This window comes from Daphnia pulicaria, chromosome 6 (genome assembly GCF_021234035.1).
Source record: "Daphnia pulicaria isolate SC F1-1A chromosome 6, SC_F0-13Bv2, whole genome shotgun sequence".
In the NCBI taxonomy this organism is placed as follows: domain Eukaryota; kingdom Metazoa; phylum Arthropoda; class Branchiopoda; order Diplostraca; family Daphniidae; genus Daphnia; species Daphnia pulicaria.
In genome coordinates this window covers 6,176,601-6,190,443 of record NC_060918.1, presented here as the reverse complement: position 1 = coordinate 6,190,443, position 13,843 = coordinate 6,176,601, and the positions used below count along the sequence as shown (strand labels likewise).

Below are 13,843 nucleotides of genomic sequence, written 5' to 3'. Positions count from 1 at the left end.
AAATTTCTTTGCATTACAGATGTGGGATTTAAACTCTTCTAACTCATTAAAGAGTTCCTTGCCCTAGGCTGTTTATACCAGGACAACAATTGTATTATGTTGTATTGATTTGGAATATGTATTTTTCAAGTGATTTCATCCCATATTGTCTAGTGGTTAGGATACCTGGCTCTCACCCAGGAGGCCCGGGTTCAATTCCCGGTATGGGAAAAGAGGAACTGGACAATTTTGCAAGTTTTGGCCATTTTTGTAAAATACATCTGGCAAACAGTTTCTGCGTTTCCAGAACTATTGCAATTGGCTTAACTTACATACTTAAGAGCCAAAATCTTTCTAGTACATTGGATATACTAAGTAAATCGGCATGTTTCCATCGAGACTCCTTCATAAAATGGTTTCTTTGCAAGAAATATCGCCAAGGAATAAGAAATTACATCGATGTCAATTATTCATGTGTGAACGAAAAAGAAATGAACAACTATATTTTACCTAAAGAGTAACATTTGTGTAAATTGACTTCAATTCCGTAGGTTGACTAGTCTGATAAGAAATAGCAAGATTGCTAAACTGCGATGGCCGAGAATCGAACTCGGGTCAATTGCTTGGAAGGCAACTATGCTAACCACTATACCACCATCGCTTGACGTAAGTTAGCGTCATGATTTCCGTATTGTCACATCTTTTTAAATTACAGAAAATCGACCAGTATTACCACTTGATGACCTTGTATCGTGGTACAGTATCTTCCATAAAAATCCGACCACCTTCGTCTCTTTATTTATTTTTAAAAAATATTTGGGCAATTTCTTCTTAATTCTAATAAATGAACTTTGTAAAATAATTAATTCTACACATAATATCAAGTCTTGAAAGTTAAAAAAAAAGGAAAATACATTAAACTGGGCTGTTAAAAAAAAATGGCGTTCGGATTTTTATGGAAGATACTGTACATTAAGCATTCTCTATCACTATATCAAAGCAACCTCTCTAATTATGTTGCAATGCGATGATCATGTATATTCAGATAATTATATGTTTGTCAGGAGTGGGATTTGAACCCACGCCTTCATTGAAGACCAGAAAACTGCAACTTCTTTTATTGAAGCAAGGATTATGTCCTTGAGTCTGGCGCCTTAGACCGCTCGGCCATCCTGACCACATCAGATATACCTAAATTCTTTTTCCCTAAAAATGTGGCATTAAAACTCTTCTAACTCATTCAAGAGTTCCTTGCCCTAGGCGATTTATACCAGGACAACAATTGTATTACGTTGTATTGCGTTTGAATATGTATTTTTTTTGAATATGTATTTTCTTGAGTCTGGTGCCTTAGACCGCTTGGCCATCATGACCTCATCAGATCTAGCTAAATTTCTTTGCATTACAGATGTGGGATTTAAACTCTTCTAACTCATTCAAGAGTTCCTTGCCCTAGGCTGTTTATACCAGGACAACAATTGTATTATGTTGTATTGATTTGGAATATGTATTTTTCAAGCGATTTCATCCCATATTGTCTAGTGGTTAGGATACCTGGCTCTCACCCAGGAGGCCCGGGTTCAATTCCCGGTATGGGAAAAGAGGAACTGGACAATTTTGCAAGTTTTGGCCATTTTTGTAAAATACATCTGGCAAACAGTTTCTGCGTTTCCAGAACTATTGCAATTGGCTTAACTTACATACTTACGAGCCAAAATCTTTCTAGTACATTGGATATACTAAGTAAATCGGCATGTTTCCATCGAGACTCCTTCATAAAATGGTTTCTTTGCAAGAAATATCGCCAAGGAATAAGAAATTACATCGATGTCAATTATTCATGTGTGAACGAAAAAGAAATGAACAACTATATTTTACCTAAAGAGTAACATTTGTGTAAATTGACTTCAATTCCGTAGGTTGACTAGTCTGATAAGAAATAGCAAGATTGCTAAACTGCGATGGCCGAGAATCGAACTCGGGTCAATTGCTTGGAAGGCAACTATGCTAACCACTATACCACCATCGCTTGACGTAAGTTAGCGTCATGATTTCCGTATTGTCACATCTTTTTAAATTACAGAAAATCGACCAGTATTACCACTTGATGACCTTGTATCGTGGTACAGTATCTTCCATAAAAATCCGACCACCTTCGTCTCTTTATTTATTTTTAAAAAATATTTGGGCAATTTCTTCTTAATTCTAATAAATGAACTTTGTAAAATAATTAATTCTACACATAATATCAAGTCTTGAAAGTTAAAAAAAAAGGAAAATACATTAAACTGGGCTGTTAAAAAAAAATGGCGTTCGGATTTTTATGGAAGATACTGTACATTAAGCATTCTCTATCACTATATCAAAGCAACCTCTCTAATTATGTTGCAATGCGATGATCATGTATATTCAGATAATTATATGTTTGTCAGGAGTGGGATTTGAACCCACGCCTTCATTGAAGACCAGAATACTGCAACTTCTTTTATTGAAGCAAGGATTATGTCCTTGAGTCTGGCGCCTTAGACCGCTCGGCCATCCTGACCACATCAGATATACCTAAATTCTTTTTCCCTAAAAATGTGGCATTAAAACTCTTCTAACTCATTCAAGAGTTCCTTGCCCTAGGCGATTTATACCAGGACAACAATTGTATTACGTTGTATTGCGTTTGAATATGTATTTTTTTTGAATATGTATTTTCTTGAGTCTGGTGCCTTAGACCGCTTGGCCATCATGACCTCATCAGATCTAGCTAAATTTCTTTGCATTACAGATGTGGGATTTAAACTCTTCTAACTCATTCAAGAGTTCCTTGCCCTAGGCTGTTTATACCAGGACAACAATTGTATTATGTTGTATTGATTTGGAATATGTATTTTTCAAGCGATTTCATCCCATATTGTCTAGTGGTTAGGATACCTGGCTCTCACCCAGGAGGCCCGGGTTCAATTCCCGGTATGGGAAAAGAGGAACTGGACAATTTTGCAAGTTTTGGCCATTTTTGTAAAATACATCTGGCAAACAGTTTCTGCGTTTCCAGAACTATTGCAATTGGCTTAACTTACATACTTACGAGCCAAAATCTTTCTAGTACATTGGATATACTAAGTAAATCGGCATGTTTCCATCGAGACTCCTTCATAAAATGGTTTCTTTGCAAGAAATATCGCCAAGGAATAAGAAATTACATCGATGTCAATTATTCATGTGTGAACGAAAAAGAAATGAACAACTATATTTACCTTAAGAGTAACACTTGTGTAAATTGACTTCAATTCCGTAGGTTGACTAGTCTGATAAGAAATAGCAAGATTGCTAAACTGCGATGGCCGAGAATCGAACTCGGGTCAATTGCTTGGAAGGCAACTATGCTAACCACTATACCACCATCGCTTGACGTAAGTTAGCTTCATGATTTCCGTATTGTCACATCTTTTTAAATTACAGAAAATCGACCAGTATTACCACTTGATGACCTTGTATCGTGGTACATTAAGCATTCTCTATCACTATATCAAAGCAACCTCTCTAATTATGTTGCAATGCGATGATCATGTATATTCAGATAATTATATGTGTGTCAGGAGTGTGATTTGAACCCACGCCTTCATTGAAGACCAGAATACTGCAACTTCTTTTATTGAAGCAAGGATTATGTCCTTGAGTCTGGCGCCTTAGACCTCTCGGCCATCCTGACCACATCAGATATACCTAAATTCTTTTTCCCTAAAAATGTGGCATTAAAACTCTTCTAACTCATTCAAGAGTTCCTTGCCTTAGGCGATTTATACCAGGACAACAATTGTATTACGTTGTATTGCGTTTGAATATGTATTTTTTTTGAATATGTATTTTCTTGAGTCTGGTGCCTTAGACCGCTCGGCCATCATGACCTCATCAGATCTAGCTAAATTTCTTTGCATTACAGATGTGGGATTTAAACTCTTCTAACTCATTCAAGAGTTCCTTGCCCTAGGCTGTTTATACCAGGACAACAATTGTATTATGTTGTATTGATTTGGAATATGTATTTTTCAAGCGATTTCATCCCATATTGTCTAGTGGTTAGGATACCTGGCTCTCACCCAGGAGGCCCGGGTTCAATTCCCGGTATGGGAAAAGAGGAACTGGACAATTTTGCAAGTTTTGGCCATTTTTGTAAAATACATCTGGCAAACAGTTTCTGCGTTTCCAGAACTATTGCAATTGGCTTAACTTACATACTTACGAGCCAAAATCTTTCTAGTACATTGGATATACTAAGTAAATCGGCATGTTTCCATCGAGACTCCTTCATAAAATGGTTTCTTTGCAAGAAATATCGCCAAGGAATAAGAAATTACATCGATGTCAATTATTCATGTGTGAACGAAAAAGAAATGAACAACTATATTTTACCTAAAGAGTAACATTTGTGTAAATTGACTTCAATTCCGTAGGTTGACTAGTCTGATAAGAAATTGCAAGATTGCTAAACTGGGATGGACGAGAATCGAACTCGGGTCAATTGCTTGGAAGGCAACTATGCTAACCACTATACCACCATCGCTTGACGTAAGTTAGCGTCATGATTTCCGTATTGTCACATCTTTTAAAATTACAGAAAATCGACCAGTATTACCACTTGATGACCTTGTATCGTGGTACATTAAGCATTCTCTATCACTATATCAAAGCAACCTCTCTAATTATGTTGCAATGCGATGATCATGTATATTCAGATAATTATATGTTTGTCAGGAGTGGGATTTGAACCCACGCCTTCATTGAAGACCAGAATACTGCAACTTCTTTTATTGAAGCAAGGATTATGTCCTTGAGTCTGGCGCCTTAGACCGCTCGGCCATCCTGACCACATCAGATATACCTAAATTCTTTTTCCCTAAAAATGTTGCATTAAAACTCTTCTAACTCATTCAAGAGTTCCTTGCCCTAGGCGATTTATACCAGGACAACAATTGTATTACGTTGTATTGCGTTTGAATATGTATTTTTTTTGAATATGTATTTTCTTGAGTCTGGTGCCTTAGACCGCTCGGCCATCATGACCTCATCAGATCTAGCTAAATTTCTTTGCATTACATATGTGGGATTTAAACTCTTCTAACTCATTCAAGAGTTCCTTGCCCTAGGCTGTTTATACCAGGACAACAATTGTATTATGTTGTATTGATTTGGAATATGTATTTTTCAACGATTTCATCCCATATTGTCTAGTGGTTAGGATACCTGGCTCTCACCCAGGAGGCCCGGGTTCAATTCCCGGTATGGGAAAAGAGGAACTGGACAATTTTGCAAGTTTTGGCCATTTTTGTAAAATACATCTGGCAAACAGTTTCTGCGTTTCCAGAACTATTGCAATTGGCTTAACTTACATACTTACGAGCCAAAATCTTTCTAGTACATTGGATATACTAAGTAAATCGGCATGTTTCCATCGAGACTCCTTCATAAAATGGTTTCTTTGCAAGAAATATCGCCAAGGAATAAGAAATTACATCGATGTCAATTATTCATGTGTGAACGAAAAAGAAATGAACAACTATATTTTACCTAAAGAGTAACATTTGTGTAAATTGACTTCAATTCCGTAGGTTGACTAGTCTGATAAAAAATAGCAAGATTGCTAAACTGCGATGGCCGAGAATCGAACTCGGGTCAATTGCTTGGAAGGCAACTATGCTAACCACTATACCACCATCGCTTGACGTAAGTTAGCGTCATGATTTCCGTATTGTCACATCTTTTTAAATTACAGAAAATCGACCAGTATTAACACTTGATGACCTTGTATCGTGGTACATTAAGCATTCTCTATCACTATATCAAAGCAACCTCTCTAATTATGTTGCAATGCGATGATCATGTATATTCAGATAATTATATGTTTGTCAGGAGTGGGATTTGACCACGCCTTCATTGAAGACCAGAATACTGCAACTTCTTTTATTGAAGCAAGGATTATGTCCTTGAGTCTGGCGCCTTAGACCGCTCGGCCATCCTGACCACATCAGATATACCTAAATTTTTTTCCCTAAAAATGTGGCATTAAAACTCTTCTAACTCATTCAAGAGTTCCTTGCCCTAGGCGATTTATACCAGGACAACAATTGTATTACGTTGTATTGCGTTTGAATATGTATTTTCTTGAGTCTGGTGCCTTAGACCGCTCGGCCATCATGACCTCATCAGATCTAGCTAAATTTCTTTGCATTACAGATGTGGGATTTAAACTCTTCTAACTCATTCAAGAGTTCCTTGCCCTAGGCTGTTTATACCAGGACAACAATTGTATTATGTTGTATTGATTTGGAATATGTATTTTTCAAGCGATTTCATCCCATATTGTCTAGTGGTTAGGATACCTGGCTCTCACCCAGGAGGCCCGGGTTCAATTCCCGGTATGGGAAAAGAGGAACTGGACAATTTTGCAAGTTTTGGCCATTTTTGTAAAATACATCTGGCAAACAGTTTCTGCGTTTCCAGAACTATTGCAATTGGCTTAACTTACATACTTACGAGCCAAAATCTTTCTAGTACATTGGATATACTAAGTAAATCGGCATGTTTCCATCGAGACTCCTTCATAAAATGGTTTCTTTGCAAGAAATATCGCCAAGGAATAAGAAATTACATCGATGTCAATTATTCATGTGTGAACGAAAAAGAAATGAACAACTATATTTTACCTAAAGAGTAACATTTGTGTAAATTGACTTCAATTCCGTAGGTTGACTAGTCTGCTAAGAAATAGCAATATTGCTAAACTGCGATGGCCGAGAATCGAACTCGGGTCAATTGCTTGGAAGGCAACTATGCTAACCACTATACCACCATCGCTTGACATAAGTTAGCTTCATCATTTCCGTATTGTCACATCTTTTTAAATTACAGGAAATCGACCAGTATTACCACTTGTTGACCTTGTATCGTGGTACATTAAGCATTCTCTATCACTATATCAAAGCAACCTCTCAAATTATGTTGCAATGCGATGATCATGTGTATTCAAATAATTATATGTTTGTCAGGAGTGGGATTTGAACCCACGCCTTCATTGAAGACCAGAATACTGCAACTTCTTTTATTGAAGCAAGGATTATGTCCTTGAGTCTGGCGCCTTAGACCGCTCGGCCATCCTGACCACATCAGTTATACCTAAATTCTTTTTCCCTACAAATGTGGCATTAAAACTCTTCTAACTCATTCAAGAGTTCCTTGCCCTAGGCGATTTATACCAGGACAACAATTGTATTACGTTGTATTGCGTTTGAATATGTATTTTTTTGAATATGTATTTTTTTGAGTCTGGTGCCTTAGACCGCTCGGCCATCCTGACCTCATCAGATCTAGCTAAATTCCTTTGCATTACTGATGTGGGATTTAAACTCTTCTAACTCATTCAAGAGTTCCTTGCCCTAGGCTGTTTATACCAGGACAACAATTGTATTATGTTGTATTGATTTGCAATATGTATTTTTCAAGCGATTTCATCCCATATTGTCTAGTGGTTAGGATACCTGGCTCTCACCCAGGAGGCCCGGATTCAATTCCCGGTATGGGAATAAAGGAACTGGACAATTTTGCAAGTTTTGGCCATTTTTGTCAGATACATCTGGCAAACAGTTCCTGCGTTTCCAGAACTATTGCAATCGGCTTAACTTACATACTTACGAGCCAAAATATTTCTAGTACATTGGATATACTAAGTAAATCGGCATGTTTCCATCGAGACTCCTTCATAAAATGGTTTCTTTGCAAGAAATATCGCCAAGGAATAAGAAATTACATCGATGTCAATTATTCATGTGTGAACGAAAAAGAAATGAACAACTATATTTTACCTAAAGAGTAACATTTGTGTAAATTGACTTCAATTCCGTAGGTTGACTAGTCTGCTAAGAAATAGCAATATTGCTAAACTGCGATGGCCGAGAATCGAACTCGGGTCAATTGCTTGGAAGGCAACTATGCTAACCACTATACCACCATCGCTTGACATAAGTTAGCTTCATCATTTCCGTATTGTCACATCTTTTTAAATTACAGGAAATCGACCAGTATTACCACTTGTTGACCTTGTATCGTGGTACATTAAGCATTCTCTATCACTATATCAAAGCAACCTCTCAAATTATGTTGCAATGCGATGATCATGTGTATTCAAATAATTATATGTTTGTCAGGAGTGGGATTTGAACCCACGCCTTCATTGAAGACCAGAATACTGCAACTTCTTTTATTGAAGCAAGGATTATGTCCTTGAGTCTGGCGCCTTAGACCGCTCGGCCATCCTGACCACATCAGTTATACCTAAATTCTTTTTCCCTACAAATGTGGCATTAAAACTCTTCTAACTCATTCAAGAGTTCCTTGCCCTAGGCGATTTATACCAGGACAACAATTGTATTACGTTGTATTGCGTTTGAATATGTATTTTTTTGAATATGTATTTTTTTGAGTCTGGTGCCTTAGACCGCTCGGCCATCCTGACCTCATCAGATCTAGCTAAATTCCTTTGCATTACTGATGTGGGATTTAAACTCTTCTAACTCATTCAAGAGTTCCTTGCCCTAGGCTGTTTATACCAGGACAACAATTGTATTATGTTGTATTGATTTGCAATATGTATTTTTCAAGCGATTTCATCCCATATTGTCTAGTGGTTAGGATACCTGGCTCTCACCCAGGAGGCCCGGATTCAATTCCCGGTATGGGAATAAAGGAACTGGACAATTTTGCAAGTTTTGGCCATTTTTGTCAGATACATCTGGCAAACAGTTCCTGCGTTTCCAGAACTATTGCAATCGGCTTAACTTACATACTTACGAGCCAAAATATTTCTAGTACATTGGATATACTAAGTACATCGGCATGTTTCCATCGTGACTCCTTCATAAAATGGTTTCTTTGCAAGAAATATCGCCAAGGAATAAGAAATGACATCTATGTCAATTATTCATGTGTGAACGAAAAAGAAATGAACAACAATATTTTACCTAAAGAGTAACATTTGTGTAAATTGACTTCAATTGCGTAGGTTGATTAGTCTGCTAAGAATTAGCCAGATTGCTAAACTGCGATGGCCGAGAATCGAACTCGGGTCAATTGCTTGGAAGGCAACTATGCTAACCACTATACCACCATCGCTTGACGTAAGTTAGCGTCATGATTTCCGTATTGTCGCATCTTTTTAAATTACAGAAAATCGACCAGTATTACCATTTGGTGACCTTGTATCGTGGTACATTAAGCATTCTCTATCACTATATCAAAGCAACCTCTCTAGTTATGTTGCAATGCGATGATCATGCGTATTCAGATAATTATATGTTTGTCAGGAGTGGGATTTGAACCCACGCCTTCATTGTAGACCAGACTACTGCAACTTATTTTATTGAAGCAAGGATTATGTCCTTGAGTCTGGCGCCTTTGACCGCTCGGACATCCTGACCACATCAGATATACCTAAATTCTTTTTCCGTACAAATGTGGCATTTTAACTCTTCTAACTCATTCAAGAGTTCCTTGCCCTAGGCGTTTTATACCAGGACAACAATTGTATTACGTTGTATTGCGTTTGAATATGTATTTTTTTTTTGAATATGTGTTTTCTTGAGTCTGGTGCCTTAGACCGCTCGGCCATCCTGACCTCATCAGATCTAGCTAAATTCCTTTGCATTACAGATGTGGGATTTAAACTCTTCTATCTCATTCAAGAGTTCCTTGCCCTAGGCTGTTTATACCAGGACAACAATTGTATTATGTTGTATTGATTTGGAATATGTATTTTTCAAGCGATTTCATCCCATATTGTCTAGTGATTAGAATACCTGGCTCTCACCGAGGAGTCCCGGGTTCAATTCCCGGAATGGGAAAAGAGGAACTGGACAATTTTGCAAGTTTTGGCCATTTTTGTCAAATACATCTGGCAAACAGTTTCTGCGTTTCCAGAACTATTGCAATCGGCTTAACTTACATACATACGAGCCGAAATCTTTCTAGTACATTGGATATACTAAGTACATCGGCATGTTTCCATCGAGACTCCTTCAAAAAATAGTTTCTTTGCAAAAAAATTCGCCAAGGAATAAGAAATGACATCTATGTCAATTATTCATGTGTGAACGAAAAAGAAACGAACAACTATATTTTACCTAAAGAGTAAAATTTGTGTAAATTTACTTCAATTCCGTAGGTTGACTAGTCTGCTAAGAAATAGCAAGATTGCTAAACTGCGATGGCCGAGAATCGAACTCGGGTCAATTGCTTGGAAGGCAACTATGCTAACCACTATACCACTATCGCTTGACGTAAGTTAGCGTCATGATTTCCGTATTGTCACATCTTTTTAAATTACAGAAAATCGACCAGTATTACCACTTGGTGACCTTGTATCGTGGTACATTAAGCATTCTCTATCACTATATCAAAGGAACCTTTCTAATTATGTTGCAATGCGATGATCATGTATATTCAGATAATTATATGTTTGTCAGGAGTGGGATTTGAACCCACGCCTTCTTTGAAGACCAGAATACTGCAACTTCTTTTATTGAAGCAAGGATTATGTCCTTGAGTCTGGCGCCTTAGACCGCTCGGCCATCCTGACCACACCAGAAATAACTAAATTCTTTTGCCCTACAAATGTGGCATTAAAAGTCTTCTAACTCAATCAAGAGTTCCTTGCCCTAGGCGATTTATACCAGGACTTCAATTGTATTACGTTGTATTGCGTTTGAATATGTATTTTTTTTGAATATGTATTTTCTTGATTCTGGTGCCTTAGACCGCTCGGCCATCCTGACCACATCAGATCTAGCTAAATTCCTTTGCATTACAGATGTGGGATTTAAACTCTTCTATCTCATTCAAGAGTTCCTTGCCCTAGGCTGTTTATACCAGGACAACAATTGTATTATGTTGTATTGATTTGGAATATGTATTTTTCAAGCGATTTCATCCCATATTGTCTAGTGGTTAGGATACCTGGCTCTCACCCAGGAGGCCCGGGTTCAATTCCCGGTATGGGAAAAGAGGAACTGGACAATTTTGCAAGTTTTGGCCATTTTTGTAAAATACATCTGGCAAACAGTTTCTGCGTTTCCAGAACTATTGTAATCGGCTTAACTTACATACATACGAGCCAAAATCTTTCTAGTACATTGGATATACTAAGTACATCGGCATGTTTCCATCGAGACTCCTTCAAAAAATAGTTTCTTTGCAAAAAAATTCGCCAAGGAATAAGAAATGACATCTATGTCAATTATTCATGTGTGAACGAAAAAGAAATGAACAACTATATTTTACCTAAAGAGTAAAATTTGTGTAAATTGACTTCAAAACCGTAGGTTGACTAGTCTGCTAAGAAATAGCAAGATTGCTAAACTGCGATGGCCGAGAATCGAACTCGGGTCGATTGCTTGGAAGGCAACTATGCTAACCACTATACCACCATCGCTTGACGTACATTAGCTTCATCATTTTCGTATTGTCAAATATTTTTAAATTACAGGAAATCGACCAGTATTACCACTTGTTGACCTTGTATCGTGGTACATTAAGCATTCTCTATAACTATTTCAAAGCAACCTCTCTAATTATGTTGCAATGCGATGATCATGTGTATTCAAATTATTATATGTTTGTCAGGATTGGGATTTGAACCCACGCCTTCATTGAAGACCAGAATACTGCAACTTCTTTTATTGAAGCAAGGATTATGTCCTTGAGTCTGGCGCCTTAGACCGCTCGGCCATCCTTACCACATCAGAAATAACTAAATTCTTTTGCCCTACAAATGTGGCATTAAAAGTCTTCTTACTCAATCAAGAGTTCCTTGCCCTAGGCGATTTATACCAGGACAACAATTGTATTACGTTGTATTGCGTTTGAATATGTATTTTTTTTTTGAATATGTATTTTCTTGATTCTGGTGCCTTAGACCGCTCGGCCATCCTGACCGCATCAGATCTAGCTAAATTCCTTTGCATTACAGATGTGGGATTTAAACTCTTCTATCTCATTCAAGAGTTCCTTGCCCTAGGCTGTTTATACCAGGACAACAATTGTATTATGTTGTATTGATTTGGAATATGTATTTTTCAAGCGATTTCATCCCATATTGTCTAGTGGTTAGGATACCTGGCTCTCACCCAGGAGGCCCGGGTTCTATTCCCGGTATGGGAAAAGATGAACTGGACAATTTTGCAAGTTTTGGCCATTTTTGTCAAATACATCTGGCAAACAGTTTCTGCGTTTCCAGAACTATTGCAATCGGCTTAACTTACATACATACGAGCCAAAATCTTTCTAGTACATTGGATATACTAAGTACATCGGCATGTTTCCATCGAGACTCCTTCAAAAAATAGTTTCTTTGCAAAAAATTTCGCCAAGGAATAAGAAATGACATCTATGTCAATTATTCATGTGTGAACGAAAAAGAAATGAACAACTATATTTTACCTAAAGAGTAAAATTTGTGTAAATTGACTTCAATTCCGTAGGTTGACTAGTCTGCTAAGAAATAGCAAGATTGCTAAACTGCGATGGCCGAGAATCCAACTCGGGTCAATTGCTTGGAAGGCAACTATGCTAACCACTATACCACTATCGCTTGACGTAAGTTAGCGTCATGATTTCCGTATTGTCACATCTTTTTAAATTACAGAAAATCGACCAGTATTACCACTTGGTGACCTTGTATCGTGGTAGATTAAGCATTCTCTATCACTATATCAAACCAACCTCTCTAATTATGTTGCAATGCGATGATCATGTATATTCAGATAATTATATGTTTGTCAGGAGTGGGATTTGAACCCACGCCTTCATTGAAGACCAGAATACTGCAACTTCTTTTATTGAAGCAAGGATTATGTCCTTGACTCTGGCGCCTTAGACCGCTCGGCCATCCTGACCACATCAGATATACCTAAATTCTTTTTCCCTAAAAATGTGGCATTTAAACTCTTCTAACTCATTCAAGAGTTCCTTGCCCTAGGCGATTTATACCAGGACAACAATTGTATTACGTTGTATTGCGTTTGAATATGTATTTTTTTTGAATATGTATTTTCTTGAGTCTGGTGCCTTAGACCGCTCGGCCATCCTGACCTCATCAGATGTAGCTAAATTCCTTTGCATTACAGATGTGGGATTTAAAATCTTCTAACTCATTCAAGAGTTCCTTGCCCTAGGCTGTTTATACCAGGACAACAATTGTATAATGTTGTATTGATATGGAATATGTATTTTTCAAGCGATTTCATCCCATATTGTCTAGTGGCTAGGATACCTGGCTCTCACTCAGGAGGCCCGGGTTCAATTCCCGGTAGTGGAAATGAGCAACTGGACAATTTTGCAAGTTTTGGCCATTTTTGTCAAATACATCTGGCAAACAGTTTCTGCGTTTCCAGAAAATTTTGCAATCGGCTTAACTTACAAACTTACGAGTCAAAATCTTTCTAGTACATTGGATATCCTAAGTAAATCGGCATGTTTCCATCGAGACTCCTTCATAAAATGGTTTCTTTGCAAGAAATATCGCCAAGGAATAAGAAATGACATCGATGTCAATTATTCATGTGTGAACGAAAAAGAAATGAACAACTATATTTTACCTAAAGAGTAACATATGTGTAAATTGACTTCAATTCCGTAGGTTGACTAGTCTGCTAAGAAATAGCAATAATAGCTAAACTGTGATGGCCGAGAATAGGACTCGGGTCAATTGCTTGGAAGGCAACTATGCTAACCACTATACCACCATCGCTTAACGTAAGTTAGCGTCATCATTTCCGTATTGTCACATCTTTTTAAATTACAGAAAATTGACCAGTACTACCACTTGGTG

General features: G+C 37.5%; 25 non-coding genes across 25 annotated transcripts; 10 read left to right on the top strand and 15 right to left on the bottom strand.

Annotated features, from left to right (window-relative positions):
- The first annotated feature begins 138 nt into the window (after positions 1 to 138).
- Trnae-cuc lies at positions 139 to 210 on the top strand. The gene has a single exon. It is a non-coding gene; the product is annotated as a tRNA-Glu (tRNA).
- Positions 211 to 568: 358 nt separating this feature from the next.
- On the bottom strand, positions 569 to 640 carry Trnag-ucc. Its single transcript has one exon. It is a non-coding gene; the product is annotated as a tRNA-Gly (tRNA).
- A 397-nt stretch (positions 641 to 1,037) lies between these two features.
- Positions 1,038 to 1,156, bottom strand: Trnal-caa. Its single transcript has 2 exons — positions 1,119 to 1,156; positions 1,038 to 1,082 (listed from the first exon to the last, which is right to left on the bottom strand). It is a non-coding gene; the product is annotated as a tRNA-Leu (tRNA).
- Positions 1,157 to 1,506: 350 nt separating this feature from the next.
- Positions 1,507 to 1,578, top strand: Trnae-cuc. The gene has a single exon. It is a non-coding gene; the product is annotated as a tRNA-Glu (tRNA).
- Positions 1,579 to 1,936: 358 nt separating this feature from the next.
- Trnag-ucc lies at positions 1,937 to 2,008 on the bottom strand. Its single transcript has one exon. It is a non-coding gene; the product is annotated as a tRNA-Gly (tRNA).
- A 397-nt stretch (positions 2,009 to 2,405) lies between these two features.
- On the bottom strand, positions 2,406 to 2,524 carry Trnal-caa. The gene is made up of 2 exons: positions 2,487 to 2,524; positions 2,406 to 2,450 (listed from the first exon to the last, which is right to left on the bottom strand). It is a non-coding gene; the product is annotated as a tRNA-Leu (tRNA).
- A 350-nt stretch (positions 2,525 to 2,874) lies between these two features.
- On the top strand, positions 2,875 to 2,946 carry Trnae-cuc. The gene has a single exon. It is a non-coding gene; the product is annotated as a tRNA-Glu (tRNA).
- Positions 2,947 to 3,303: 357 nt separating this feature from the next.
- Trnag-ucc lies at positions 3,304 to 3,375 on the bottom strand. Its single transcript has one exon. It is a non-coding gene; the product is annotated as a tRNA-Gly (tRNA).
- Positions 3,376 to 4,029: 654 nt separating this feature from the next.
- Positions 4,030 to 4,101, top strand: Trnae-cuc. The gene has a single exon. It is a non-coding gene; the product is annotated as a tRNA-Glu (tRNA).
- Positions 4,102 to 4,716: 615 nt separating this feature from the next.
- Trnal-caa lies at positions 4,717 to 4,835 on the bottom strand. The gene is made up of 2 exons: positions 4,798 to 4,835; positions 4,717 to 4,761 (listed from the first exon to the last, which is right to left on the bottom strand). It is a non-coding gene; the product is annotated as a tRNA-Leu (tRNA).
- Positions 4,836 to 5,184: 349 nt separating this feature from the next.
- Positions 5,185 to 5,256, top strand: Trnae-cuc. Its single transcript has one exon. It is a non-coding gene; the product is annotated as a tRNA-Glu (tRNA).
- A 358-nt stretch (positions 5,257 to 5,614) lies between these two features.
- On the bottom strand, positions 5,615 to 5,686 carry Trnag-ucc. Its single transcript has one exon. It is a non-coding gene; the product is annotated as a tRNA-Gly (tRNA).
- Positions 5,687 to 6,320: 634 nt separating this feature from the next.
- Trnae-cuc lies at positions 6,321 to 6,392 on the top strand. The gene has a single exon. It is a non-coding gene; the product is annotated as a tRNA-Glu (tRNA).
- Positions 6,393 to 6,750: 358 nt separating this feature from the next.
- Trnag-ucc lies at positions 6,751 to 6,822 on the bottom strand. The gene has a single exon. It is a non-coding gene; the product is annotated as a tRNA-Gly (tRNA).
- Positions 6,823 to 7,007: 185 nt separating this feature from the next.
- Trnal-caa lies at positions 7,008 to 7,126 on the bottom strand. Its single transcript has 2 exons — positions 7,089 to 7,126; positions 7,008 to 7,052 (listed from the first exon to the last, which is right to left on the bottom strand). It is a non-coding gene; the product is annotated as a tRNA-Leu (tRNA).
- Positions 7,127 to 7,475: 349 nt separating this feature from the next.
- On the top strand, positions 7,476 to 7,547 carry Trnae-cuc. The gene has a single exon. It is a non-coding gene; the product is annotated as a tRNA-Glu (tRNA).
- A 358-nt stretch (positions 7,548 to 7,905) lies between these two features.
- Positions 7,906 to 7,977, bottom strand: Trnag-ucc. The gene has a single exon. It is a non-coding gene; the product is annotated as a tRNA-Gly (tRNA).
- Positions 7,978 to 8,162: 185 nt separating this feature from the next.
- Positions 8,163 to 8,281, bottom strand: Trnal-caa. The gene is made up of 2 exons: positions 8,244 to 8,281; positions 8,163 to 8,207 (listed from the first exon to the last, which is right to left on the bottom strand). It is a non-coding gene; the product is annotated as a tRNA-Leu (tRNA).
- A 349-nt stretch (positions 8,282 to 8,630) lies between these two features.
- Trnae-cuc lies at positions 8,631 to 8,702 on the top strand. Its single transcript has one exon. It is a non-coding gene; the product is annotated as a tRNA-Glu (tRNA).
- Positions 8,703 to 9,060: 358 nt separating this feature from the next.
- Trnag-ucc lies at positions 9,061 to 9,132 on the bottom strand. Its single transcript has one exon. It is a non-coding gene; the product is annotated as a tRNA-Gly (tRNA).
- A 1,086-nt stretch (positions 9,133 to 10,218) lies between these two features.
- Trnag-ucc lies at positions 10,219 to 10,290 on the bottom strand. The gene has a single exon. It is a non-coding gene; the product is annotated as a tRNA-Gly (tRNA).
- A 185-nt stretch (positions 10,291 to 10,475) lies between these two features.
- Trnal-caa lies at positions 10,476 to 10,594 on the bottom strand. The gene is made up of 2 exons: positions 10,557 to 10,594; positions 10,476 to 10,520 (listed from the first exon to the last, which is right to left on the bottom strand). It is a non-coding gene; the product is annotated as a tRNA-Leu (tRNA).
- Positions 10,595 to 10,944: 350 nt separating this feature from the next.
- Trnae-cuc lies at positions 10,945 to 11,016 on the top strand. Its single transcript has one exon. It is a non-coding gene; the product is annotated as a tRNA-Glu (tRNA).
- A 358-nt stretch (positions 11,017 to 11,374) lies between these two features.
- On the bottom strand, positions 11,375 to 11,446 carry Trnag-ucc. The gene has a single exon. It is a non-coding gene; the product is annotated as a tRNA-Gly (tRNA).
- Positions 11,447 to 12,102: 656 nt separating this feature from the next.
- Positions 12,103 to 12,174, top strand: Trnae-cuc. Its single transcript has one exon. It is a non-coding gene; the product is annotated as a tRNA-Glu (tRNA).
- The last annotated feature ends 1,669 nt before the right edge of the window (positions 12,175 to 13,843 follow it).